This window comes from Cervus canadensis, chromosome X (genome assembly GCF_019320065.1).
Source record: "Cervus canadensis isolate Bull #8, Minnesota chromosome X, ASM1932006v1, whole genome shotgun sequence".
Lineage (NCBI taxonomy): Eukaryota > Metazoa > Chordata > Mammalia > Artiodactyla > Cervidae > Cervus > Cervus canadensis.
In genome coordinates, this window is record NC_057419.1 from 8,224,821 (window position 1) to 8,252,675 (window position 27,855).

At 41.3% G+C, this 27,855-nt stretch overlaps 1 pseudogene; it reads left to right on the forward strand.

Moving 5' to 3' along the window:
• On the forward strand, positions 1-27,837 carry LOC122434718 (annotated as a pseudogene).
• Positions 27,838-27,855: the final 18 nt, after the last annotated feature.

Sequence of the window (27,855 nt, forward strand, 5' to 3'; positions counted from 1 at the left end):
TAGAAGAAGGACCACGTGAGTCACAAGATGAAGGTTCTGCTGCTGACTCTTTTCCTTGTCCTGGTTTGTGCTGCCCAGGAAACTCCAGCTGAGATAGACCCCTCACAGGTACCCAGAATGAGCTGATCTGCTAGAAGGTCTTGCTTGTTTAAATGTGCGTCTCTGTTTGTGTGTGAGGCTGTTGGTGTGCGCATGTGACAGAGATATTCTTGTTTATATGAAGGACATACTGTATAGATACCTTAGTCCATGTATCTACATGAGCATAATATCTCTATCTATGAAACCCTCTATGCATCCACTCTTTTATTTCCTTTTCATAAAAGAAAAAACCTTAACATGCTATCATTCAGAGAGTTATGAGCTGTCATGTTCATTATTGGTGTTTTCACTATTTCAAAATCTCTGAATTCTATGCTGTCTACGCAAATATGAATCATGATTTCATTTCATGTTATTCAGCAAAGTGGGGGGTAGAACCCTTCGTTGCTTAGTAAGACTCCATTTACTCTTCTGTGGTAAATACAGAAGCAAATATACTGCTGTGTATTGGCGAGTAACCAAAAACGAAATTAACTGACGTTTATAGAGATTTTCCTTCTTAGATTACAGGAGACTGGCACACCATTTACATGGCCGGGGATAACAAGAAGATTGTGGAAGGGGGCCCACTGAGGTGTTACTATCATCGGATCAAAATGTATCAATGGCTGTGAATACATCTCCTTTACATTTTACATCAAGTAAGCACAATCTGCCCCAAATGAAACCAAGGAGTCTGTTGACTTCTGACACAGGGTCTGGTCTCCAATGTGCAATGAAAGGTGTGGGTCATGGCTGTGATGTGGAGTATGTGAACTCTCTTCTGGGAAGGGTATCCTCAAGCACTGGGGAATGGATGGTGAGGAAGGAATGTCTTGTCTGTTGCTTTTTCAGGGTTGACAGGACATGCCTGTCATTCACAGAAGTGGCAAAGAGACAAGAAGGAGATGTTTACATCACAAAATGTGAGTATTCAAGCATTTCCGATGTATTCCCAAAACCTTGGAACATGTTCAGATGAATAGTCTCGGTCCCATAAAAGACAACTAGATGTCTGGATTGGTGGACTATTTTCTCTACTTATTACCAATGCAACCTTGGAAAAGCCATATAATTTTTCAGCAATCAATTCTGTCCCAAAACACCAGGATGAGGCCCAAGGTTGGAATGTCACCTTTGACGTTCTCTGAGAAGCCCCAGAACATTGGCTCCTCACGTTCCCTGGGCATGGGGAAGTGTGTAAAGCTAATTAAGATTACAATGACTCTTGCAAATTTTTTCTATCTTTTATTTGACCTACACGATCAAACTTGATTTAACTAAAGAAATTCTTTAAATATTAAAAGTTCTTTGCTAGCAAGCTTAGTAAGTAGAACATGATTAATTTAAAGCCCAAAGATGAGAACAGCTAAAATAAGAGTCAAACTTTCAAACTAATTTTTGCATAATTTGAAAGTAACTTTAGCATAAACTTCTATCTCTATAGTTTAAAATAATGAGAATTCTCAAATATGAATATCAATACATAATTCAAAAGGGGCATTAACAGATTTGTATCTCAGTAGTTGAAAGTAACAGCAAAAAATTCTCAAATATTAATATCAATACTGTAATATTCCATTCAGTGATCAAATGTCCATCCGCTTCATTTTCATGGAAAAAAAATGTACAACGGAGCACTCTAATCTTGGTCTGATGCATTTATTTTAATTTTAACTGTGGACAGGCAGCCACAGAATCTAATCTGCAATCATTAAGGATTATATACGTCAACATTTTACAATAGACTAATTTGTACCTCTTTTATTACCTCTTATACTAGGAAATAATCCTGGATGATTTGCAAACTCTTAATATGATTCATTTAGACTTTTATTATTCCTTTCTCACCATGACTGTACATGCGAACTGGGTTACAAAATTTCAAAAATTGTATAGCAGTCAGCTCTTGTGAGCTAGTATGAGATGGTTGAGGTTCAACACCTATTATGGATGCAATAAGCAACTTTGCTATCATTCACAGACTGCTCAGACTAGAACATTGGAAGTCTTAATTATCTCAGGAGAGGGGTGTGTGGAGAAAGTTTTCCTACTTCACGCTGTCATAACTAGTTCTAATGACACACCACTGGAAATGTCATTGAGACAGACTTCACCATCAGAAGGAAGGCAGAAGATAGCGTGTGAAGAATAAGGCACGTTCAACTGAAAAGGAAAGAAGTTAATCACGTTGAGGTTTGAAATTTTTTTTTTCTCTGTCACACTCAGGGGTAAAAATGCTTTGCAACTGATTCATGTATCAGACAACATGGTGGTAAATTATGTCGAAAATGATGATGGAGATAAGATCACAAAAATGACTGAAGGTGTTGGCAAATATTGTAGATTACCCAATACAGAGTAGACCTCTTCATATGATCAGTATTTTTATACTAGGGAGAGAAGTACATGTATACTTTATATTAGGGTTACGCTGGTGGCTCAGACAGGTGAGAATCCGCCTGCAATGTGGGAGACCTGGGTTTGATCACTGGGATGGAAAGATACCCTACTTCAGTATTCTTGCCTGGAAAATCCCCACGGACAGAGGATCTTGGTGGAATACAGTCCATGAGGTAGCAAAGTGTTGGGCACGACTGAGCGGCTAAGCACAGCACCTCATAATGAAGAACACTGGAGCAGACACGTGTTCACACAGTGAATTCAGACTTCACGTGACATAAGTCAGTGCCACAGAATGGTAGTCTGCTAGGAAAATGAGGAAATGTATCCACTGGGGATTCTATCAGATGGCTTTTTTTAAAAATGAGATACGTTCATCCCAGAGATCCAATGAAATACTACAAAATGGTCCATGGGTTTCCTGCCAAATATCACACAATGGAGCTGCTGGGTCCTGACACAAAAGTGAACCAAATCTGCTAAATCTGAGTTGAGTAGACTCACAGGTCCCAGCCATGACTACATTCATCTCCACCACAAACGCTTTCTTCTTTGTCACAATCATTAAAACACTTCCTGAGACCTGAATCCAATGCTCTGCAAACACCACTGAATCATATTGAATCCTGCAGAGGCAGTGTGGACAGGCACATCAGTCATTCTGCCATCCAGCCAACCCCTGGGTTCACTGACATGTCCCTTTATCCTTTCTGATATGATATCTTCATTGGGGTGGCGAGGGGGTTGTGTCTGGTCATTGAGGATAACAATGCATGAATTTTCCCCTCAGTAGCATGTGTGATGTTATTACTGAAAGTGGGATCCTGCTGCCCGCCCTTCAAAAGCCAACTAAGAGGCCAGCTTTTTGAAAGTCAAGTCTGCTTTTGTTCAGATGCCAACACCTGGGGGAAGGTTGGACTTCTGTCCAATGGCTGTATATCTCACCCAGCTGACAATCAGTGGGTAAGATCTCTATAGACAGAGAGAGGGGGCTCCATGAAAAAACAGCCCAGGTACCCTGAACAGTCATTTTGAAATTGGTCATTGGTGGTCTGACCTGCAAAATTATGATTGTTTTAGGTACAGTTAATCATCAGTTCCCTACTTTCTTTCATGTAAGTCTGAATTTTAAAATAAGGAGTTTATGATCTAAGCCACAGTCAGATCCCAGTCTTGTTTTTGCTAAGTGTATAGAGCTTCTCCATCTTTTTTAAAAATTTATTTTTATTGGAGGCTAATTACTTTAAAATATTGTGGTGCTTTTTGCCATACATTGACATGAATCACACATGGGTGTACGTGTATTCCCTGTCCTGACTATCCCTCCCACTTCCCACCCCATCCCATCCCTCTGGGTCATCCCAGTGCACCATCCCTAAGCACCCTGTCACATGCATCAAACCTGGATTGCTGATCTACTTCACATATGATAATATACATGTTTCAATGCTATTCTTTTAAATCATCCCACCCTTGTCATCTCCCACAGAGTCCAAAAGACTGTTTTATACATGTGTCTCATTTTCTGTCTTGCATATAGGGTCATCATTACCAATGTTCTAAATTCCATATATATGCATATATATATTCCATATATATACTCAGGATGGGGAACACAAGTACACCCATGGCTGATTCATGTCAATATATGGTAAAAACCTAACTTAGAAATAAATTTAAAAAAACAAGTCTGTTTTTTACATCTGTATCTCTTTTGCTGTCTCGCATACAGGATCATCATTACCATCTTTCTAAAATCCATATATATGCGTTAATATACTGTATTGGTGTTTTTCTTTCTGACTGACTTCACTCCGTATAATAGGCTTCAGTTTCATCCACCTCATTCAAATGCATTCTTTTTAATAGCTGAATAATATTCCATTGTGTATATGTACCACAGGTTTCTTATCCATTCATCTGCCAATGGACATCTAGGTTGCTTCCATGTCCTGGCTATTGTAAATGATGTGGCGATGAACATTGGGGTACACATGTCTCTTTCCATTCTGGTTTGCTTGGTGTGTATGCCAAGCAGTGGGATTGCTGGGCCGTATGGCAGTTCTATTTCCAGTTTTTAAAGGAGTCTCCACACTGTTCTCCATAGTGGCTGTACTAGTTTGCCTTCCCACCAACAGGGTAAGGTTCCTTTTTCCTCCGCACACTCTCCAGCATTTATTGTTTGTAGACTTTTTGATAGCCATTCTGACTGGCGTGAGACAATACCTCATTGTGGTTTTGATTTGCATTTCATTTCTCTGATAATGAGTGACGTTGAGCATCTTTTCAAGTGTTTTTTAGCCATCTTTATGTCTTCTTTGCAGAAATGTCTGTTTAGATCCTTGGCCCATTTTTTGATTGGGTCACTTATTTTTCTGGAACTGACCTGCAGGAGAGCTTGTATATGTTTAAGATTAATTCTTTGTCAATTCCTTCATTTGCCATTATTTTCTCCCATTCTGAAGGCTGTCTTTTCACGTTGCTTATACTTCCCTTCGTCGTGCAAAAGCTTGTAGGTTTAATTAGGCCCCATTTGCTTATTTCTGCTTTTATTTCCATTATTCTAGGAGGTGGGTCATAGAGGATCCTGCTATGATTTACGTCAGAGAGTGTTTTGCCTATGTTTTCCTCTAGGAGTTTTATAGTTTCTGGTCTTACGCTTAGATCTTTAATCCATTTTGAGTTTATTTTTGTGTATGGTGTTAGAAAGTGTTCTATTTTCATTCTTTTACAAGTGGTTGACCAGTTTTCCCAGCACCACCTATTAAAGAGATTGTCTTTTCTCCATTGTATAGTCCTGCCTCCTTTGTCAAAGATAAGTTGTCCATAGGTGCGTGGGTTTATCTCTGGGCTTTCTATTTTGTTCCATTGATCTATGTTTCTGTCTTTGTGCCAGTACCATGCTGTCTTGATGACTATAGCTTTGTAGTATCGGGTGACATCAGGCAGGCTGATTCCTCCAGTTCCATTCTTCTTTCTCAAGATTGCTTTGTCTATTCGAGGTTTTTTGTATTTCCATACAAATTGTGAAAATATTTCTTCTAGTTTTCTGAAAAATACCATTGGTAGCTTGATAGGGATTGCATTGATTCTATAAATTGCTTTGGGTAGCATACTCATTTTCACTATAATGATTCTTCCGATCCATGAACATGGTATATTTCTCCATCTTTTTCTGTTGTCTTTGATTTCTTTCATCAGGGTTTTATAGTTTTCTATATATAGGTCTTTTGTTTCTTTAGGTAGATTTATTCCTAAGTATTTTATTCTTTTTGTTGCAATGGTTAATGGGATTGTTTCCTTAATTTCTCTGTTTTCTCATTGCTAGTGTATAGGAATGCAAGGGATTTCTGTGTGTTAATTTTATAAACTGCAACTTTACTATATTCATTGATTAGCTCTAGTAATTTTCTGGTGGAGTCTTTAGGGTTTTCTATCCGGAGGATCATGTCATCTGCAAACAGTGAGAGTTTTACTTCTTCTTTTCCAATCTGGATGTTTTTAATTTCTATTTCTTTTCTGATTGCTGGGCTAAAACTCCCAAACGTATGTGGAACAGTAGTGGTGAGAGTGGGCACCTTTGTCTTGTTCCTGACTTTAGGGGAAATGCTTTCAATTATTCACCATTGAAGATAATGTTTGCTATGGGTTTATCAATTATGGCTTTTATTATGTTGAGGTATGTTCCTTCTATGCCTACTTTCTGGAGGTTTTCTTTTTTTTTAAATAAATGGATGTTGAATTATGTCAAAGGCTTTCTCTATCTATTGAGATAATCAAATGTTTTTTATCTATTTGTCAATGTGGTGTATCACACTGATTTATTTGCAAATATTGAAGAATCCTTGCATCCCTGGGATAAAACCCACTTGGTCATGATGTATGATCTTTTTAATACGTTGTTTGAGTCTGTTTTCCGGGATTTTATTAAGGATTTTCGCACCAATGTTCATCAGTGATATTGGCCTGTAGTTTTTTTTGTGGCATCTTTGTCTGGCTTTAGTATTAGGGTGATGGTGGCCCCATAGAATGAGTTTGGAAGTTTACCTTTCCCTGCAAATATCTGGAAGAGTTTGAGTAGGATATGTGTTAGCTCTTCTTAAAATTTTTCATAGAATTCAGTTGTGAAGCCATCTGGCCCTGGGCTTTTGTTTGCTGGAAGATTTCTGATTACAGGTTTGATTTCTGTGCTTGTTATAAGTCTGTTAAGATTTTCTGTTTCTGTTCCTGGTTCAGTTTTGGAAAGTTGTACTTTACTTAGAATTTGTCCATTTCTTCCAAGTTGTCTGTTTTATTGGCATACAGTTGCTGATAGTAGTCTCTTATGATCCTTTGTATTTCTGTGCTGTCTGTTGTGATTTCTCCATTTTCATTTCTAATTTTGATTATTTGATTCTTCTCCCTTATTTTCTTGATGAGTCTGGCTAATGGTTTGTCTATTTTCTATATCTTCTCAAAGAACCAGCTTTCAGCTTTGTTGATTTTTGCTATGACTCCTTTGTTTCTTTTCCATTTATTTCTGCCCTAATTTTTATGATTTCTTTCCTTCTACTTACCCTGGGGTGCTTCATTTCTTCTTTTTTCTAATTGCTTTAGGTGTAGAGTTAGGTTATTATTATTTTTTTCTCTCTCCTGTTTCTTGAGCTAGGCTTGTATTGCTATGAACCGTCACCTTAGCACTGCTTTTACTGAATCCCATAGGTTTTGGGTCATTGAGTTTTCATTTTCATTCGTGTCTATGCATATTTTTATTTCTTCTCTAATTTCTTGGTTATTCAGAAGTGTGCTCTTAAGCCTCCATATATTTGTATTTTTAATAGTTTTTTTTTCTGTAATTGACATCTAATTTTACCACACTGTAATCAGAAAAGATGCATGAGATGATATCATTTTAATATACCAAGGCTAGATTTATGGCCCAGGATGTGATCTATCCTGGAGAAGGTTCCGTGAGAAAGAAGGCTCACTTGAGAAAAAAGGTGAAATCCATTGTTTTGGGGTGAAATGCCCTATAAATATAAATTATGTCTAACTGGTCCATTTTATCATTTAAAGTTTGTGTTTCCATGCTAATTTTCTTTTTACTTGATCTATCCATAGGTGTGAGTGGGGTATTAAATTCTCCTGATATTACTGTGTTACTATTAATTTCCCCTTTCATACTTGTTAACATTTGCCTTACATATTGCGGTGCTCCTATGTTGGGTGCATATATAATTGTTATATCTTCTTCTTGGATTGATCCTTGGATCATTATGTAGTGTCCTTCTTTGTCTCTTCTCACGGTCTCATTTCAAAGGTTATTTTATGCGATATGAGTATTGCTACTCCTGATTTCTTTTGGTCTCAATTTCATGAAACATCTTTTTCTAGCCCTTCACTTTCAGTCTGCATGTGTCCCTAGATTTGAGGTGGGTCTCTTGGAGACAGCATATATAGGGGTCTTGTTTTTGTATTCATTCACCCAGTCTTTGTCTTTTGCTTGGGGCCTTCAACCCATTTACATTTAAGGCAATTATTGATAAGTATGATCCTGTTGCCATTTACTTTCTTGTCTTATGTTCGAGTTTATCAACCTTTTCTGTGTTTCCTGTCTAGAGAAAATCCTTTAGCATTTGTTGAAGAGCTGGTTTGGTGGTGCTGAATGCTCTCAGCTTTCGCTTGTCTATAAAGCTTTTGATTTCTCCTTCATGTTTGAATGAGATCCTTCTGGGTACAGTAATCTCGGTTGTAGGGTTTTCTCCTTCATCACTTTAAATATTTCCTGCCATTCCCTTCCGGCTTGAAGAGATTCTATTGAAAGATCAGTTGTTATCCTTATGGGGATCCTCTTGTGAGTTATTTGTTGGTTTTCCCTTGCTGCTTTGAATATTTGTTCTTTGTGTTTGATCTTTGTTAATTTGATTAATATGTGTCTTGGGGAGTTTCGCCTTGGGTTTATCCTATTTGGGACGCTCTGGGTTTCCTGGACTTGGGTGGTGATTTCCTTCTCCGTTTTAGCAAAGTTTTCAACTATTATCTCCTCAAGTATTTTCTCATGGCCTTTCTTTTTGTCTTCTTCTTCTGAGACTCCTATGATTCAAATATTGGGGTGTTTAACATCATCCCAGAGCTCTCTGAAATTGTACTCATTTATTTCTATTCTTTTTTCCTCTCTGCTTCATTTATTCCCACCATTCTACTGCCCACCTCACTTATCCTATCTTCTGCCTCAGTTATTCTACTGTTGGTTCCCTCCAGAGTGCTTTTGATTCTCAGTTACTGCATTATTCATTGACACTTTTTTATTTCTTCAAGGTCCTTGTTAAACTTTTCTTGCATCTTCTCAATGCTTATCTCCAGACTATTTATCTGTAACTCCATTTTGTTTTCAAGATTTTGGATCACTTTTACTATCATTATTCTTAATTCTTTTTCCTATCTCCTCCTCTTTTGTTTGGTTTGGTGGGCTTTTATCATGTTCCTTTACCTGCTGACTATTTCTCTGACTTTTCATCTTGTTTAGATTGCTGTGGCCTTTCTGTATGCTAGAAGTTTGTGGTTCCTCTTTATTGTGGAGGTTCCTCCCTGTGGGTGGTGTTGGATGAGTGGTTTGTCAAGGTTTCCTGGTTAGGGAAGCTTGAGTTGGTGTCCTGGTGGGTGGAGCTGGATCTCTTCTCTCTGGAGTGCAACGAAGTGTCTAGTAGTGAGTTTTGAGGTGTCTATGGGTTTGGTGTGACTTTTGACCACCTGTATTTTAATGTTCAGGGTTATGCTCCTGCGTTGTTGGAGAATTAGCTTTTTTATGTCTTGCTCTGAAACTTGTTGGCTCTTGGGTGGAGCCTGGTTTCAGTGTAGGTATGGAGACTTTTGGATGAGCTCATGTTGATTAATGTTCCCTGGAGTCAGGAGCTTTCTGGTGTTCTCAAGTTTCGGATTTAAGCCTCCTGCCTCTAGCTTTCAGTCTTATCCTTACAGTAGCCTCAAGACTTCTCTATCCATACAGCACCAATGATAAAACATCTAGGTTAACGCTGAAAAGACTCTCCACAGTGGGGGACACCAAGACAGGTTCACAGAGTTACATGGAGAGGAGGGAGGAGGGAGATAGAGGTGATCAGGAGGAGAAGAGGGGGAATCAAAAGGAGAGAGAAAGCTAGCCAGTAATCACTTCCACAGTCTGGAACTTCAGACTGTAATCTCCACAGTCTGGAACACTCAGAGAGGTTCACAGAGTTCCATAGAGAAGAGAAGAGGGAGGAAGGAGACAGAGGGGACCAGGAGACGAGGAGGGGGAGTCAAAAGGAGAGAGGCCAATCTAGTCTGTGTTCCCTTCCCTAAGTGTTCTCCACAGCCCAGAACAGCCAAAGAGATTCACAGAGTTAAGTACAGAAGAGAAGGGAGAGGGAGGAGATAGAGATGACCCAGGGGATTAAAAGGAGAGTCAAAAGGGGAGAAAGCAACCAAGCCAATAATCACGCTCCTAAGTAAAAATGGGTATGGAAGATTGGATTCTTAAAGGTGCAGAATTATAACATTTCGCAAAAGCAAAGATTAAAAATCTTGAGTAGAGTTTAGACTCTCAAAAATATAATAGTAAAACAAAAAACACAAAAGTTATAAAATACATATATATGAAATTTGCTTTAAAAATAGGGTCTTCTTTTTTGCAAGGTAATAGTGGGTTTTAAAAAGGAAAATTAAAGGAGCAATAAAGAACTTAAAATTTTAAAAAATTATAAAATGATAATAGTAAAATATATCTACTAATTTCTCTGGAGATGTTGAGGGCAGTGTGGGGTCAGTTGAGTTTCAGACAGCTCCTTGTTCCAGTTTATACTTCTCAAGTTCTGCAGGTCCCTTCCAATGTAGCCAGTGCTAACTACAGGGCTCTAATCTGTTGCAACTGTCACTTCCAAAGTGGTTCCCTCTTCTTGGTTTCTTTTGGCTTCCTCTGTTTGCAGGTCTCTTTAGTATCTAACTTCAGCCCTGACACAGGGGGCAAAGGTGATCATTTATTTCGGCTCGCTTGTTCAGTCGTGCTGTGGGGGGGGGGGGGACACTGTAAACAAGTATCACTGGCGTGTGTGGGGAGTGCTCGCAGGGTCCCAGCCACACGGGGTTTGCCCCCGCTCATGGCGTGTGTGCTTTCCCAGTCTACAGTGCTCAGGCTTCAGATTGCTCTGCAGGGGAACTGTCTAAGCTGAGCCATGGGTTCCATGCCCTCCCAGGTCTAAGCCACTTGGTTGAGGTTCTCGGGTACTACACAAAAGCACAGACTCGGTTGGGCCTGCGTTTTGTGCCCTCCCCAGGTCCAAGCAGCTCAGGCGACCAGATACTTGGTAAGTGCACACTCCCCAGGTTGGGGGGCGGGGCTGAGTCTTATCACCTCCCCGGTCCAAGCTGCTCGGTTTCCTGGGTGCTCAGAGGGAGCATCATCTCAGGTGTGCCGTGTGTCTCCTCTGGGGAGCTGATTTCTGGCTGCAATCCTCCTGGCAGATGTCAACCGTCCAGGATCCCAGGAAGACTTGGTTAGCAACTGGGAGCCTGCTTGCAGTTTGGTAGAGGATGCCAGCTCTGGGGCCCAGATTGCCCCTCTCCTTCGGGCTTTGGCCCTCGCCCCCCTGCCTCTCTGCCTCTGGCTCAGGATGGGCCGGTCTGCAGTCGGCTAGCTCTCCTCTGGTATTCGCTCCGTCCTTTGATCTGTGAGCAGTCCCGGCAGTGCCTTAGCTCAAACCTTTTTGTGAGAAAGTTCTCTCTTTTTTCTCTCTCTCTGGCTATCCCATGGTTTGAGTTACTATCTCACAATAGCTCTCTCAGATTGCCCTCAGGGCATTCAGGCCCGGTCCTTACCCTAAGCAATGCAGCCCACACCTCCCTGCTCAGCACCAGCTTGCTGGTGGCAGATGTGAGCATCTGGGCTACTCCTCTGCTGGGAGCTGCAGTTAGGCGACTAATCTGTGGGTTTTAATTATTTATTTTTTCCTCCCGCTTATGTTGCCCTCTGAAACTCCAAAACTCCCCACAGACCCACCAGTGAGAGGGTTTCCTGGTGTTTGGAAACTTCTCCTCTTTTACGACTCCCTCACTGGGATGGGTCTCCATCCCTAACTCTTTTGTCTCTCTTTTTAATCTTTTATATTTTGTCCTACCTCATTTCAAAGACAATTGGCTGCCTTTCTGGGTGGCCGGTGTCCTCTGCCAGCATTCAGAAGTTGTTTTGTGGTATTTGCTCAGTGTTAAAATGATCTTTTGATGAATTTGTGGGGGAGAAAGTGGTCTCCCCATCCTATTCCTCCATCATTTTAGGACTGCCCTGAGCTTCACGGTCTTTGGCTGCAAAAAATATAATCAATCTGATTTCGGTATTGACCGTCTGGTGATATCCATGTGTAGAGTCTTCTCTTGTGTTGTTGGAAGAGGGTGTTTGCTGTCACCAAAGCATTCTCATTGCAAAACTGTGTTAGGCTTTGCCCTGCTTCATTTTGTATTCCAAGGCCAAGTTTGATTGTTATTCCAGGTAAGTCGTGACAACCTACTTTTGCATTCCAGTCCCCTATAAGGAAAAGGACATCTTTGGGGGTGTCAGTTCTAGAAGATTTTGTAGGTCTTTATAGCACCATTCAATTTCAACTTCTTCAACATTACTGGTTGGGCCACAGACTTGGATTACTCTGATATTGAATGGTTTGCCTTGGAAAAAACAGAGATCATTCTGTTGTTTTTGAGATTGCACCCAAGTACTGCACTTCCAACTCTTTTGTTGACTATGATGATTACTCCATTTCTCCTAAGGGATTCTTGCCCACAGTAGTAGATATATTGGTCATCTGAGTTGCATTCACCCATGTCAGTCCATTTTAGTTCACTGATTCCTAAACTGTTGATGTTCACCCTTGCCATTTCCTGCTTGACCACTTCCAATTTACCTTGATTCATGGAACTAACATCCCAGGTTCCTATGCAATATTGCTCTTTACAGCCTCAGACTTTACTTCCATCACCAGTCACATTCAAAGCTGGGTGTTGTTTTTGCTTGGACCATCTCTCCATTCTTTCTGGAGTTATTTCCCCACTCTTCTCCAGTAGCATATTGGGCACCTACCGACCTGGGGAGTTCATCTATCAGTGTCCCATCTTTTCACCTTTTCATATTGTTCATAGGGCTCTCAAGGCAAGAATACTGTAGTGTTTTGCCAGTGCCTTCTCCAGCGGACCACGTTTTCTCAGAACTCTCCACCATGACCCGTCCATCTTGGGTGGCCCTACATGGCATGGCTCATAGTTTCACAGACAAGGCTGTGGTCCAAGTGATCAGACTGGCTCGATTTCTCTAATTGTGGTTTTCATTCCGTCTGCCCTCTGATAGGTAAGGATAAGAGGCTTATGGAAGCTTCCTGGTGGGAAAGACTGACAGGGGGAACCCCATCTTGTTCAGATAGGTAGGCCATGCTCAGTAAATCTTTAATCCAGCTTTATGGTGATGGGTGGGGCAGTGTTCCTTCCCTACTGTTGACCTATTGACCTTATTGCACAATTCAGACTCATATTGAAGAAAGTAGGGAAAATCACTAGACCATTCAGGTGTGACCTAAATCAAATCTCTTACAATTATACAGTTACATGTGTGTGTTAGACTATGCAGCTATGTGTGTGTGTGTTAGTTGTTCAGTCATGTCCAGCTCCTTGTGATCCCATGGACTATAGTCTACCATGCTTCTCTATCCATGGAATTCTCCAGGCAGGAATACTGGAGTGGGTTGCCGTTCCTTCTCTAAAGGAACTTCTCAACCCAGGGATCAAATGCTGGTCACCTGCATCGCAGGCAGATTCCTTACCGTTTGAGCTACAGAGAATTCTGAACTATACAGTGGAAGTGACAAATAGATTCAAGGAATTACACCTAATAGACAGAGTGGCTGAAGAACTATGGACAGACGTTCATAACATTGTACAGGAGGCAGTGATCAAGACAGTCCCCAAGAAAAAGAAATGCAAAAAGGCAAAATGGTTGTCTGAGGGGGGCCTTACAAATAGCTGACAAAAGAAGAGAAGCTAAAGGCAAAGGAGAAAAGGAAAGATATAACCATTTGAATGCAGAGTTCCAAAGAATAACAAGGAGTATAAGAAAGCCTTCCTCAGTAGGGATGGCAAGAAAAGTAAAGGAAACCAATGGAATGGGAAAGACTAGATGTCCCATCAGGAAAATCTGTGATAATAAGGGAATACTTCATGCAAAGCTAGGCACAGTAAAGGACAGAAACGGTATGGACCTAACAGAAGCAGAAGATATTAAGAAGAGGTGGCAAGAATACACAGAAGAACCATATAAAAAAGATCTTCATGACCCAGATAACCATGATGGTGTGATTACTCACCTAGAGCCAGACATCCTGGAATGTGAAGTCAAGTGGGCCTTAGGAAGCATCACTATGAACAAAGCTAGTGGAGGTGATGGAATTCCAGTTGAGCTATTTCAAATCCTGAAAGATGATGCTGTGAAAGTGCTGCACTCAATATGCCAGCAAATTTGGAAAACTCAAAAGTGGCCACAGGACTGGAAAAGGTCAGTTTTCATTCCAATCCCAAAGAAAGGAAATGCCAAAGAATGCTCAAACTACTGCAAAATTGCACTGAACTCACACACTGGCAAAATAATGCTCAAAATTCTCCAAGCAAGGCTTCAACAGTACATGAACCATGAACTTCCAGATGTTTAAGCTGGATTTAGCAAAGGCAGAGGAACCAGAGATCAAATTGCCAACATCTGTTGGATCATCGAAAAAGCAAGAGAGTTTCAGAAAAAACATCTACTTCTGCTTTATTGACTATGCCAATGCATTTGACTGTGTGGGTCACAACAAAATGTGGAAAATCCTTCAAGAGATGAGAATACCAGATCACCTGACCTGCCTCCTGAGAAATCTGTATGCAGGTCAGGAAGCAACAGTTAGAACTGGACGTGGAACAACAGACTGGTTCCAAATCAGGAAAGGAGTATGTCAAGGTTGTGTATTATCACCCTGTTATTTAATTTATGCAGAGTATGTCTTGTGAAATGCTGGGCTTGATGAAGCATCAGCTGGAATCAAGATTGCAAGGAGAAATATCAATAACCTTAGTTATGCAGATGATACCACCCTTATGTCAGAAAGCAAGAACTAAAGAGCCTCTTGATGAAAGTGAAAGAGGAGAGTGAAAAAGTTGGCTTAAAACACAGCATTCAGAAAACTAAGATCATGGCATCTGGTCCCATCACTTCATCACAAAAAGATTGGAAAACAATGGGAACAGTGACAGACTTTTATTATTTATTTATTTTTTGATCTCCAAAATCACTGCACATGATGACTGCAGCTATGAAATTAAAAGACGCTTACTCCTTGGAAGTAAAGTTATGACCAACCTAGACAACATATGAAAAAGCAGAGACACTACTTTGTCAACAAAGTCCATCTAGTCAAGGCTATTGTTTTTCCAGTAGTCATGTATGGATGTGAGAGTTGGATTGTGAAGAAAGCTGAGTGCCAAAGAATAGATGCTTTTGAACTGTGGTGTTGGAGAAGACTCTTGAGAGTCCCTTGGACTGCAAGGAGATCCAATCAGTCCATCGTAAAGGAGATCAATCCTGGGTGTTCATTGGAAGGACTGATGCTGAAGCTGAAACTCCAATACTTTGTCCACCTCATGCGAAGAGTTGACTCATTGGAAAGGACCCTGATGCTGGGAGGGATTGGGGGCAGGAGGAGAAGGGGACGACAGAGGATGAGATGGCTGGATGGCATCACCGACTCAATGGACATAAGTTTGAGCAAACTCTGGGAGATGGTGACAGACAGGGAGGCCTGGTGTGCTGCAGTCCATGGAATCACAAAGTCTCAGACATGACTGAGCAACTGAATTGACTGAATCTTCAGTTCCAGGGTCGCTATGTTCCCATCTCCTTGATGTCACTTCTCTGAATCATGGCAGCTTCTGTCGAGGCTATAGTCTGGTCATCCTGTAGTAAACTTGTCCCCTGGGTAGGGGTTCAGTGTCTAAGACAGCTCACAGTATATGACACAGAATATTATCTATTGCCCTTAGGGAGGAACTACAGGTCCTTGACTTTGCTTCATGATTACGTTATTATCATTTGGTCTCCGTTGACTATTTTCCTTTGCTTTCCCACATTCTCAATTATCTGATTAAGCTTATTCTTTGACTAAAATCTGTCACAGACAAAAGGCAGGCCAAAAACATGGTGGGTGGGGCAAGGAACACGAGGTCCTGTTCCGTCTCACCAGGATTAGTGTGCTTGCTGAAAATTCCAAATCATTCCCCGTGCCGCATTCATTTCATGAGGGTTGATGACAACCCTGTGGATGGAATTCTAGGATGTAGACAAAGTGGACAGGAAGAGTTAGAGTTGGGGCAAATTCTGGGTCTCAGACCCACCACGACCTTCTCCGATGTACCTTGAAAGATTGCATCTCATTGGGGCATCTTTAAGCTCACAGATAAATGACCTGTAGTTGTCTCAGAGGTTGGGAGAACTAGAATGTGATGAAATGTTAATTATGTGGACTCTACTCCCACAGATCCATCTGAAGACCTGTTTACACACTTGGGCTCCTCTGTAGAAAATTATGTGGTGAGCACTGTTTAGGTGATGGTGGAGGGCAGTAATGATGGTAAGACTTACTGGACATGACATGCATGACCCAGATGACACTCTATAACCTAAAAAGGCTTCTAGCGCACACCTCTTCTGCTCTGTTTGCTATGAAATCCAGCCAAAGAAACAGTTTCACTCAAGAAGAACTTCAGAAGTATCAGGAACTGAACAACTAAAATGGGGTTCCAAATGAAAATACAGAAAATCTCATCAAAACAAGCAAAGTCCCAGAGGACAACAGGTATCCAAAATGAACATATATTACTAGGACATTCAATTCAAAGTTCCCATTCACACAGACATCTTTTATTTTTTTTACTTGATAGTTTTTTTTTTCATTTATTTTTATTAGTTGTAAGCTAATTACTTTACAGTATTGTAGTGGTTTTGTCATACATTGACATGAATCAGCCATGGATTTACATGTGTTCCCCATCCCGATCCCCCATCCCACCTCCCTCCCCACCCGATTCCTCTGGGTCATCCCAGTGCACCAGCCCCGAGCACTTGTCTCATGCATCCAACCTGGGCTGGCATTCTGTTTCACACTTGATAATATACATGTTTCAATGTTGTTCTCTCAGATCATCCCACCATTGCCTTCTCCCATATAGTCCAAAAGTCTGTTCTATACATCTGTGTCTCTTTTTCTGTTTTGCATATAGGGTTATCGTTACCATCTTTCTAAATTCCATATATATGCGTTAGTATGCTGTATTGGTGTTTATCTTTATGGCTTACTTCACTCATATAGACATCTTTTAGAAAAGCTGTTATGAAATAATCCTTGGAATAGAGGCATGTCAATGGTCATTTTTTGCCTTATTCATTCTCTTTCACAGACATCTGTCCTCCATAAGGAGAGAGAACATCAGTTGGATGACTAGAAATGTGACAAATACAAGGCTGAATTTCTTTCCTGTAAGTTAACACCTTTTTAGGGGGGTTAAACTGCTCTACGAATGGAATACATACACCATGGAATATCACTCAGCCATGAAAAATGAAATAATGCCATATGCAGCAACATGGATGGACCTAGAGATGATCTTATTAAATGAAGTAAGTCAGGAAGAGAAACACAAATATGCTATCACTTCCATATGGAATCTAAAATCTGATGCAAATAAACCATTTATAAAGCAGAAACATACTCTCAAACATAGACAAAATTTATGGTTACCCAAGGGGAAGCAGGGAAGGGATGAATTAAGAGTTTGAGAAGAACAGATACATGCTAAAATATATAAAATAAACAACAAAGACCTATTGGAGAGCAGAGAGAACTATACTCAATGTCTTGTAATAACTTATAAGAAGAATAATTTTAAAAGGTATACATTTACCTAAATATATTTATAACTGACGGCATCCCAGGTGACTCAGAGATCAAGAACCTGCCTGTCAATGCAGGAGACACAGGAGATGCAGGTTCTATCCCTGGGTCGGGAACATCCCTTGGAGTAGGAAATGGCACCCCACATCAGTATTCTTGCCTGAAAAATCCAATGGACAGAAGAGTCTGGGAAGCTGTAGTCCATATGGTCACAAGAGAGTGGGAGACGACTTAGCAACTAAACAAAAACAAAAGTATAAATGAATCATGAAGCTAACACAACACTGCACGTCAAATACATCAGAATAAACATTTAAAGAAAGAGTGGGATAACTAAACACTTCACCATGCCACAGGCCAAGGGCTCGGGCTTCCTCAGTCCGTGATTTAAATGTCTAAACACACACACTGGGCTAGACTCCACGGTGAGATGCTCTGAGGACAAAGGAGGAGACTGAGTGAAGCCCTCAGCTTGAAATATGACGACTCCTGGGGAATCCCACTCTCAATGAATGACCTTGCAGCCACATCTTCATGATGATAAATGAGACGTCAGAAGACGTAAGTGGCACAGGTTACATATATGACCTCCTACGTCTCAGACCTGTGAACGTGTAACTTACTACCTCTCAACATAAGACCCAATATGATCATTTGTTCTGGCTCCAAAACATAGCAAAACTAATGTCTTGCTATTTCAGATACCTCTTGTGAACATCAGTAGAAATATACAATACTCTAATGATCTATAAATGGCTGAGAAATTCTGTTCTCACAAGTTTGTGAACTGTGAACATTTTCTTTCAACACAAACTTATTGAAGGCTAGTCATGCGACCTTCATGTTCTAACTGTCTCTATACATTGCCCAAAGCAGAAATCAAGAATGAGGGGAAAAAAAAACAAACTAAAACACAGCCAAATCTATTCCTGGGGACGGGACAAATAGATTTTGGATAAAGTTGCAAATGAAATTCAGTGGAAAATCATACGAGCAAATTTCCTGGAGAAATTGGAAATTTATATGCCAAAAAAAAAGAGCTTCACCCCATTCATTGCTCCATGCTTTAAAGCTAACACAGAGAGACTGGTAAACCTACGTGTAAGACCTAAAGCAAGGAACACTCGACAGGCAAACCACAGGTGGAAACTCCAAGACCAAAGATTAAGTGGTTCCTGATGCAGATATACACCAAGCAGGATAGTTCAGTGGGAACAGGGCATCAGAGTGACCAGGCCTCGATCAACACGAAAATATTTACATCTTTGAGGGACAACCGTAAGTAAGCACAAGAGAAGCCAGCGACTGGGCAAAATCATTGGCACATCTTCCATCTGAAAAGGAACTCATATTCAAATATATTAAAAACCTACAAGCTTCACAAAAAGTTAACAAATAATTCACTCAGTAATGAATGAAGGACTTGGAGAGACACTTACCAAAGAAAATAGACAAATGGCAATCCCAACTCTTTATTCATTCAGGAAATGGAAATCACTACTGAAACTGGATACCATCACACACTTATTATACTGTCTGAAATGAAAACAACTGGCCACCCTGAGTCCTGGCAAGGATCTGGAGCAACAGAAATTCTCATCTCTTGTTGACAAGAATCGAAAATCAGAAGGCGCTGAGATCCAGCAGTTCCAACACTGTCTCTACCCAGGAGATGAGACAGCTCAGTTCCTTACAGAGACCTCTCTACGAACATGTAACCATCAATATTTGGATGGATAAAAATGGGACATATCCTGACGATACTATGTAGGGTCAACAGGATTGGAGTCTACAAAAAAAGAAAAATAGATATTGATTCAAACGAATATGCTAAATGAAAGAAGCCAGAAACACACACAGATTTAATTTTTGAAAACATCTAAAGAAGACCAATTAATCTATTGTTCCAGAAAACAGACGAGGAGGTTCCCAAGTCCAGTTTTGGGGAGGCGGCTGAGAAGGGGCTAGAGGAGGAAGGATGAGCAAGGAGCCAAAGGACAGTTTTGAACATAACAGATATGCTCAGATACTGACTGGGGAAAAGTTTTCACAGCTCTATTCATTCAAAGCTTAGCGACTGTACCACCTGAAATACTTGAAATTTTGCTGTGTATCATTTACATCTCAATGAAGAGTTTTAAAAACTCATCTCTCAGCTCACTTATAGAGGTCATCTCAGTTACAGAGGTCGAGTTCAATTTCTATTTTTTTTAATACTTCTAATCAGTATTCATTCATTTACTTGTTTTATTATTACCATGGTCATCACAGGGCTGGTGGGAGCAAACTGTCCAAGTGAGTGCTACTTAGACAATGGCTGTCCACAGTTTCTTTAATCTAGTTTGCCTGATGTGTGAACAGTCAGAACAGTGGTTAAGAGAACCTGGATTTTCATGTTAGGAGATACACGTAAAGCAGAAATCTCATACGCTGTCATGACGGTAAACCCTCAAGGCAAAATGAAATGGTAGAGACAAATTTGGGAGGGATCCTTGAGTGCGGTAAAAGATAAGAATTTGCCTCCTGGGGGGGAGGAGCTAAGATGGAGGAGGAATAGGACAGGAAGACCACTTTCTCCCCTACAAATTCATCGAAAGAACATTTGAACACTGAGCAAATGCCACAAAACAACTATGATTGCTACCAGAGGACATCAGGTGCCCAGAAGAGCAGCCCATTGTCTTTGAAAGGAGGTAGGACAAAATATAAAAGATAAAAAGAGAGAGAAAAGAGCTAGGGATGGAGACCCGTCCCAAGAAGGGAGTCATAATAGAGGCAGTTTCCAAATACCAGGAAATCCTCTCACTGGCGAGGTCTGGGAGAAGTTTTCGAATCTCAGAGGGCAACCTAACCAGGCGGAAAAATAAATAAAACCCACAGATTACATGCCTAAAAGCAACTCCCAGCAGAAAAGTACCACAGACGCTCGCATCTGCCACCAGCAAGAGGGGGCGGAATGGAGAGAAGCAGGTGGCATTGCTTAGGGTAAGGACTGGGCCTGAATGCCCTGAGGGCAATTGGAGGGAGCTAACGTGAGATAGAAACTTAAAACTGTGGAATAGCAAGAGAGAGAGAGAAAATTAACTGGCGAAAAGCGCTAACTGAACACACTGCAGGCCCATTCACAGAACAAAGAAAGAACTGAGCGATCCCAGAGAAGAGTTAGCTGGCTGTGGACCAGTCTATCCCCTGCCGGAGGCAGGAGGCAGAGGGGAGGGGAGAGGGGCAAACTCAGCCCCAGAGACGGCATCCCCTAGCAAACTGCAAACAGGCTCCCAGTTTCTAACCAAAGGCTTCCTGAGATTCTGGATGGTTGACATCCATCGGGAGGGTCACAGTCAGAGATCAGCTTCCCAAAAGAGACATAAGGCGCACCCAACCGGTGCCCGCAGAAACCGAGGGTGGGACCGCGGAGGGGATAAGGCTCACTGCACCCAGGGAGAGTGCGCGTGTCAAGCTCCTGGCTGCCTGAGTTGCTCGGGCTGGGGAAGGCACAAAACGCAGGCCCAACTGAGTCCGTGCTTTTGTGGAATACCCGAAAACTGGAACCGCACGCCACGCAGGGCCCACTCCATATAGAGCAGCCTGGAGCCTAAGCAGTGTAAACGGGGAAAGCACACACCCGTGAGCGGGGGCAAACCCAGTGTGGCTAGAACACTGCGAGTGCTCCCCCCACACACAGCGATATCTGCCTGCAGCGCCCCTCCCTCCCCGCGGCACGACTGAACAAGCGAACCTAAACAAGAGGTACCATCTCAGGCCAGTCAGGATGGCTGCTATCCAAAAGTCTACAAGCAATAAATGCTGGAGAGGGTGTGGAGAAAAGGGAACCCTCTTACACTGTTGGTGGGAATGCAAACTAGTACAGCCGCTATGGAAAACAGTGTGGAGACTTCTTAAAAAACTGGAAGTAGAACTGCCATATGACCCAGCAATCCCACTTCTGGGCATACACACCGAGGAAACCAGATCTGAAAGAGACACGTGCACCCCAGTGTTCATCGCAGCACTGTTTATAATAGCCAGGGCATGGAAGCAACCTAGATGCCCATCAGCAGATGAATGGATAAAGAAGCTGTGGTACATATACACCATGGAATATTACTCAGCCATTAAAACGAATTCGTTTGAATCAGTTCTAATGAGATGGATGAAACTGGAGCCCATTATACAGTGTGAGGTAAGCCAGAAAGATAAAGACCAATACAGTACACTAACACATATATATGGAATTTAGAAAGATGGTAACGATAACCCTATATGCAAAACAGAAAAAGAGACACAGATGCACAGAACAGTCTTGAGGACTCTGCAGGAGAAGGCGAGGGTGGGATGATCTGACAGAACAACATCGAAACATGTATATTATCAAGTGTGAAACAGAACGCCAGCCCAGGTTGGATGCATGAGACAAGTGCTCAGGGCTGGTGCACTGGGAAGACCCAGAGGAATCAGGTGGGGAGGGAGGTGGGAAGGGGGTTCAGGATGGGGAACACATGTAAACCCATGGCTGATTCGTGTCAATGTATGGCAAAAACCACTACAATATTGTAAAGTAATTAGCCTCGAACTAATAAAAATAAATGAAAAAAATAAAAAAGAATTTGCCTCCTGTTGAAAATATTTCATTAAATTTAAATATTTATTTTTTTATTTTATTTTTTTTATTATTATTATTATTTTTCAATTATTTTTATTAGTTGGAGGCTAATTACTCCACAACATTTCAGTGGGTTTTGTCATACATTGACATGAATCAGCCATGGAGTTACATGTATTCCCAATCCCGATCCCCTCTCCCACCTCCCTCTCCACCCGATTCCTCTGGGTCTTCCCGGTGCACCAGGCCCGAGCACTTGTCTCATGCATCCTACCTGGGCTGGTGATCTGTTTCACTATAGATAATATACATGCTGTTCTCTCGGAACATCCCACCCTCGCCTTCTCCCACAGAGTCCAAAAGTCTGTTCTGTACATCTGTGTCTCTTTTTCTGTTTTGCATATAGGGTTATCGTTACCATCTTTCTAAATTCCACATATATGTGTTAGTATACTTTATTGGTGTTTATCTTTCTGAGAAAAGGGAACCCTCTTACACTGTTGGTGGGAATGCAAACTAGCACAGCCACTATGGAAAACAGTGTGGAGAGTTCCTAAAAAACTGGAAATAGAACTGCCATATGACCCAGCAATCCCACTCCTGGGCATACACACCAAGGAAACTAGATCTGAAAGAGACACGTGCACCCCAGTGTTCATTGCAGCAGTGTTTATAATATCTAGGACATGGAAACAACCTAGATGCCCATCAGCAGACGAATGATAAGAAAGCTATGGTACATATACACCATGGAATATTGTTCTCAGATGTTAATACACTGAAGCCGAAGTATGTATCCCCTCAGGGGGCCTCCTTCCTCAACCATCTCCTTGTTATCCACGGCCATGTAAATGGTGCGCCAGTCTCCTGTAATCTAACAAGGAAGGTTTCCAGAAACATCAGGCAGTCTCTTTACTTGTTTGTCTCTAACACACAGCACAATCTTTGCTTCTGCATTTACTTCAAAAAAGAAACAAATTCAATCTTATCAGATGAGGAAGAGTTCTACCCCTCACCTTGCCGAACAACATGAAATGAAATAATGAATCGTATTCAGTCACAAGCATAGAATTCAAGGTTTCTTGCAATAGCCGAACGAATGCCACTAAAAACCATGGCCCTTTATAGGTATCTAAATGATAGCATGTTAGGTATTTTTTTAACATACAGACAAATAGAATGAAAGAAAAATGCAAAGTGTGAAAAGACAGAGCTTTGTATTATGCTCATGTAGATACATTGACCATGGTGCTTATAAAATCTGTCTGTACAAGTAAACAAGAGTCTTCCACACACGCACACACACTCACAGGCCCAAGACCTTCTCCCACATCAGCTCGTTTTGGGTTACCTCTCAGGGGTCTAGCTCAGCTGGAGTGTCCTGAGTGACACAAACCACAAAAAGGACAAGAGTCAGCAACAGAATGTTCATCTTATGATTCTCCTGGTCCTTCCTCTGGAGAAGCTGAGGACGTTGGAGAGGATATGAATTGGTCTCATTTTTATAGGATTGGTCTCCTGGTGGTATACATAATGGTCAAACAGTGGTTAATCACAGGACCTTGCTTATTTGCAAGTGGTTCTCTGATATCCTGTTGGGCAGATGAGCGTACCTAGCAATCTGCGGGTTTTGTAACGAGATTAACTGGAGGACCATCTACAGTGGATCTGGGCATTTGTCCTTCAGACTAAGTGAGGAATCCCGGGATGTATGAGGTATTTCAAGGACAGTGATGTTTTTATTCTTAGATATTCTCAGTTTCCAAATGAGACACACAGTCCGAGACATAGCCCCAAGTCCTATGCTATTTAACGTTGAAGAGGTCTGTTAAGCTTCTTTTCTAAAACTACAGATGGTCCTGTCCGGTTTAAGAAGATAAATGTGGGGCATCTCTACCAGGAATCGGTTATCAGGGCATTCCTCAGAGGAGGAAATAAATAAAGTTGATGTTCACAGTTCCTTTGTTCCAGGTGTTGCATGTAATGATTCACAATTTTGTATGCTCCATTTATAGTGTAAAAATATTGTCTTATTCTCTATGTTGTTCAGGACATCTTTTAATATTATATATTTTATTCAGGTTAGCTTATACCTCTTACTCTGCTTCTCGTGTGTTACCTCCACCCCTTCCCTCCTCCCACTGGTCACCACTAGTTTGTTCTCTGTGAGTCTCCTCCTTTTTTGTTATATTCAATAGTTTGATTTATTTTTTAGAAAGATGGTAATGATAACCCTATATGCAAAACAGGAAAAGAGACACAGATGTATAGAACAGACTTTGAGACTCTGTGGGAGAAGGCGAGGGTGGGATGATCTGAGAGAACAGCATCAAAACATGTATATTATCAAGTGTGAAACAGATCACCAGCCCAGGTTGGATGCATGAGACAAGTGCTCGGGGCTGGTGCACTGGGAAGACCCAGAGGGATGGGATGGGGAGGGAGGTGGGAGGGGGGTTCAGGATGGGGAACACATGTAAATCCATGGCTGATTCATGTCAATGTATGGCAAAACCCACTACAATATTGTAAAGTCATTAGCCTCCAACTAATAAAAATAAATGAAAAAAAAAATCTGAGAACAAGTCTCCATTACTTTGTATGTCAAGTAAGTACAATCTGCCTAAAATGACAGCAAGGAGACTGTTGTCTCCCTAGATGGGGTCCTGCCTTCAGTGTCCACTGAAAGGTGTGCGTCATGGCTGTGATGTTGAGTGTGTGGACGCTATTGATGGAAAGGTGTCCTCAAGCGCTGGGGAACAGATGGGGAAGGAATGGTGAGGAAGGAATGTCTTTGTTGTTCAGGTGTTATGAGACAGGCATGTTACTCAGTGTAGTTGCAAAGAGAGACCGGGATGTTTATGTTGTAGGATGTGAGTATTTCAGAGTGTCTGGTGCATGCATCTTCTCAAGCACGTTAGTTGCTCTGCCGTCTCTGACTCTTTGTGACTGCATGGATTGCATGGATTGTAGCCCACTAGGATCCTTTGTCCATGGGATTTTCCAGGCAAGAAGATGGAAGAGGGTTGTCATTTCCTCCTCCCACTTAATGCACTGGCAGGCAGATTCTCTGCAACACTAACTGACCCAAATATTTATTTGACCCTTTGTTTGACCTTCATGATCAAATTTGCTTTAACTAAAGAAATTCTTTAAATATTAAAAGTTCTTCATGTATGTATTTAAGAGGTAGAAACTAATTCAAATCTCACAGAAAAGTATGAAAAACAAGTAAAAGTGACAAAAACTTTGAAACTAATTTTTCCATAATTTGAAAGTGAAAGGAACACAGTTTCAGAGTTCTATCTCTATGGTATAAAGTATGGGAAATAATTCTCAAATCCAATACTTAACAGTGTCATCACTTAATACTATAATAAGTGATCAAATGTCTACATATTTGATTTTCACAGGAAAAATGCACAGCAGTTTTCTAATCTTCACCTGAAGTGCCGTTTATAATTTCCACTGTAGGCAAGTAGCCACAGGAACTAAGAATCATTTCAAGTACATATGTCCAACATTTTGTAATATCTTCACTTATGCCTCTTTTATCACCTCTCGTACTAGTTAATGACTTTGATTTTTCTATAGCTTTTAATATGATTTATTTAAATTTATAGAATTACTTTTTAATCACCACTGTGCTTGCAAATTCAGTCACAACTTCCCTGAAAATTTAACAGTCAGCTCTTGTGAGCTGGTATGAGACAGCTGAGTTCCACCACCTACTATACTTGCTGCAATAAACAACATTGCTATCGTTCACTGACTGTTTGGTCTAGAAGAATGGAAGTCTTTGTATCTTAAGAAGAAGGGTGTGTGGGAAAAGCGTTCCTAGTTCACTAGCTGTCTTAACTCATTCCAGCAACACAGCCCCTAGAAATGTCATTGAGACAGAGTTAGCCATATGAGGGATGATTGAAGATAGCCTGTGGAGAACAAGACATGTCCAATTGAAAAGGAAAAAAGTTAACTGTATTGAGGTTTCAATTTTTTTTTTTTTTTTTGTCACAGACACGTATAAAATTTTTTCTGAACTGATTCGTGTATCAGACAACACGTTGGTACTCTATGCTGAAAACTTTGACGGAGTGAAGACCACAAAAGTGACTCATGCCTCGGTACATGCTGTAGCGTATTCTATACAACTTAGTCATGTTCATATTCTTGATATTCTTTATTAAGAACTGAGGTGCATACCCAGCTTATATTATATTAAGCACACTACCACAGACATGCGTTCAAGCAGGAGAATTCAGACTTTATGTCACGTGAGTCAGGGTGGCGAAAATGCTGTCTAATAGGAAACTGAACAAATGTATCCACAGGGGAATCTATAAGATTTTTTTTTTAATCAGATACACTTATCATTGAGGTACAATGAAATATTCCAAGATGGTCCATGGGATTCTTGCCAAATACCACATATTGGAGTTGCTGAGTTCTGACACCAAAGCTGAACCAAGGTTTAAATTTGAGTTCAACAGATGCACAGGTTCCATCCTTGACTGCATTCATCTACACCACATACACTCTCTTTTTGTCTCAGTCACTTTAAGAACGCCTGACGCCTGAACCCAATGCTCTGAAAATAACCACTGGTTCCTACTGATCCTTCAGAGTCATGTAGTCAGGCATGTCAATCATTGTGCATCTGGCCAACCCCACGGGGTCACTGACAGGTAGCTTTAACTTTTCTGATATTATATCCACATTGGTGGATGGTGGGGATTGTGTCTGCTCTCTGAGAATGAAAAAGTGTGTATTTTCCCCTCAGTAGCATGTGTAATGGGATTAATGTGCCTGGGGTAAAGTCCAAATCGTTTTTCCCCAATCATTTGAATTTTTTTTTTTTTTTCAGTTGCTAAGTCCTGCCTGACTCATTGTGACTCCATGGATTCCACCACACCAGGCTCCTCTGTCCTTCACGGTCTCCAAGAGTCTGCTCAAAATATGTCCATTGCCTGCAATGCAGGAGACCCCAGTTTGAGTCCTGAGTTTGGAATACCCCTAGAGAACGGATAGCCTACCCACTCCAGTATTCTTGGCCTTCCCTGGTGGCTGGTGGTAAAGAACCCTCCTGAAATGCAGGAGACCAGGTTTGATCCCAGAGTTATAAAGATTCCCTTGAGAAGGAAATGGCAAACCACTCCAGTATTCTGGCCTGAAGAATTCCATGGACAGAAGAACCTGGCAGGCTACAGGCCATGGGGTCACAAAGAGAAACAACTGAGAAACTTTCACTTCCTAATTAGACAAGTTGGACAGGAAGAGTTAGAGTTGGGAGGATTTCTGAGTCTCAGGACCCACCATGACCTTCTCCAACATACCATGAGTGCCTACATCTGACTCGGAGATGCTTAAGCTCATAGGTGAATGGCCTGTAGTTCTCTCAGTAGTTGTAAGAAGTAGAACATGAGAAACTATGAACTATGTGGACTGTATGGACCCATCTGAAGATGTGCATGAAACTCAGGCACCGCTGTACTGAATGACCTGGTGGGCCGTGTTTAGGTGATGGTGGAGGGCAGCGGTGCTGGTGAGACTTACCGGACACTACAGGTATGAGCCAGGTGGCTCTCCATAACCTATAAAGGATTCTCATGCACACCTCTTCCACCCTGTCTGCTATGAAATCCAGCCAAAGGAGTCCGTTTCACTCCAGAAGAAATTCAGGCGTATGAGGAACTGAACAGTGAAAGGGGGGTTCCAAAAGAAAATATACACAATGCCGCCAAAACAGGTAACACCCCAGAGGACAACAGGTATCAGAAATGAAAACGCATCACAAGGAGA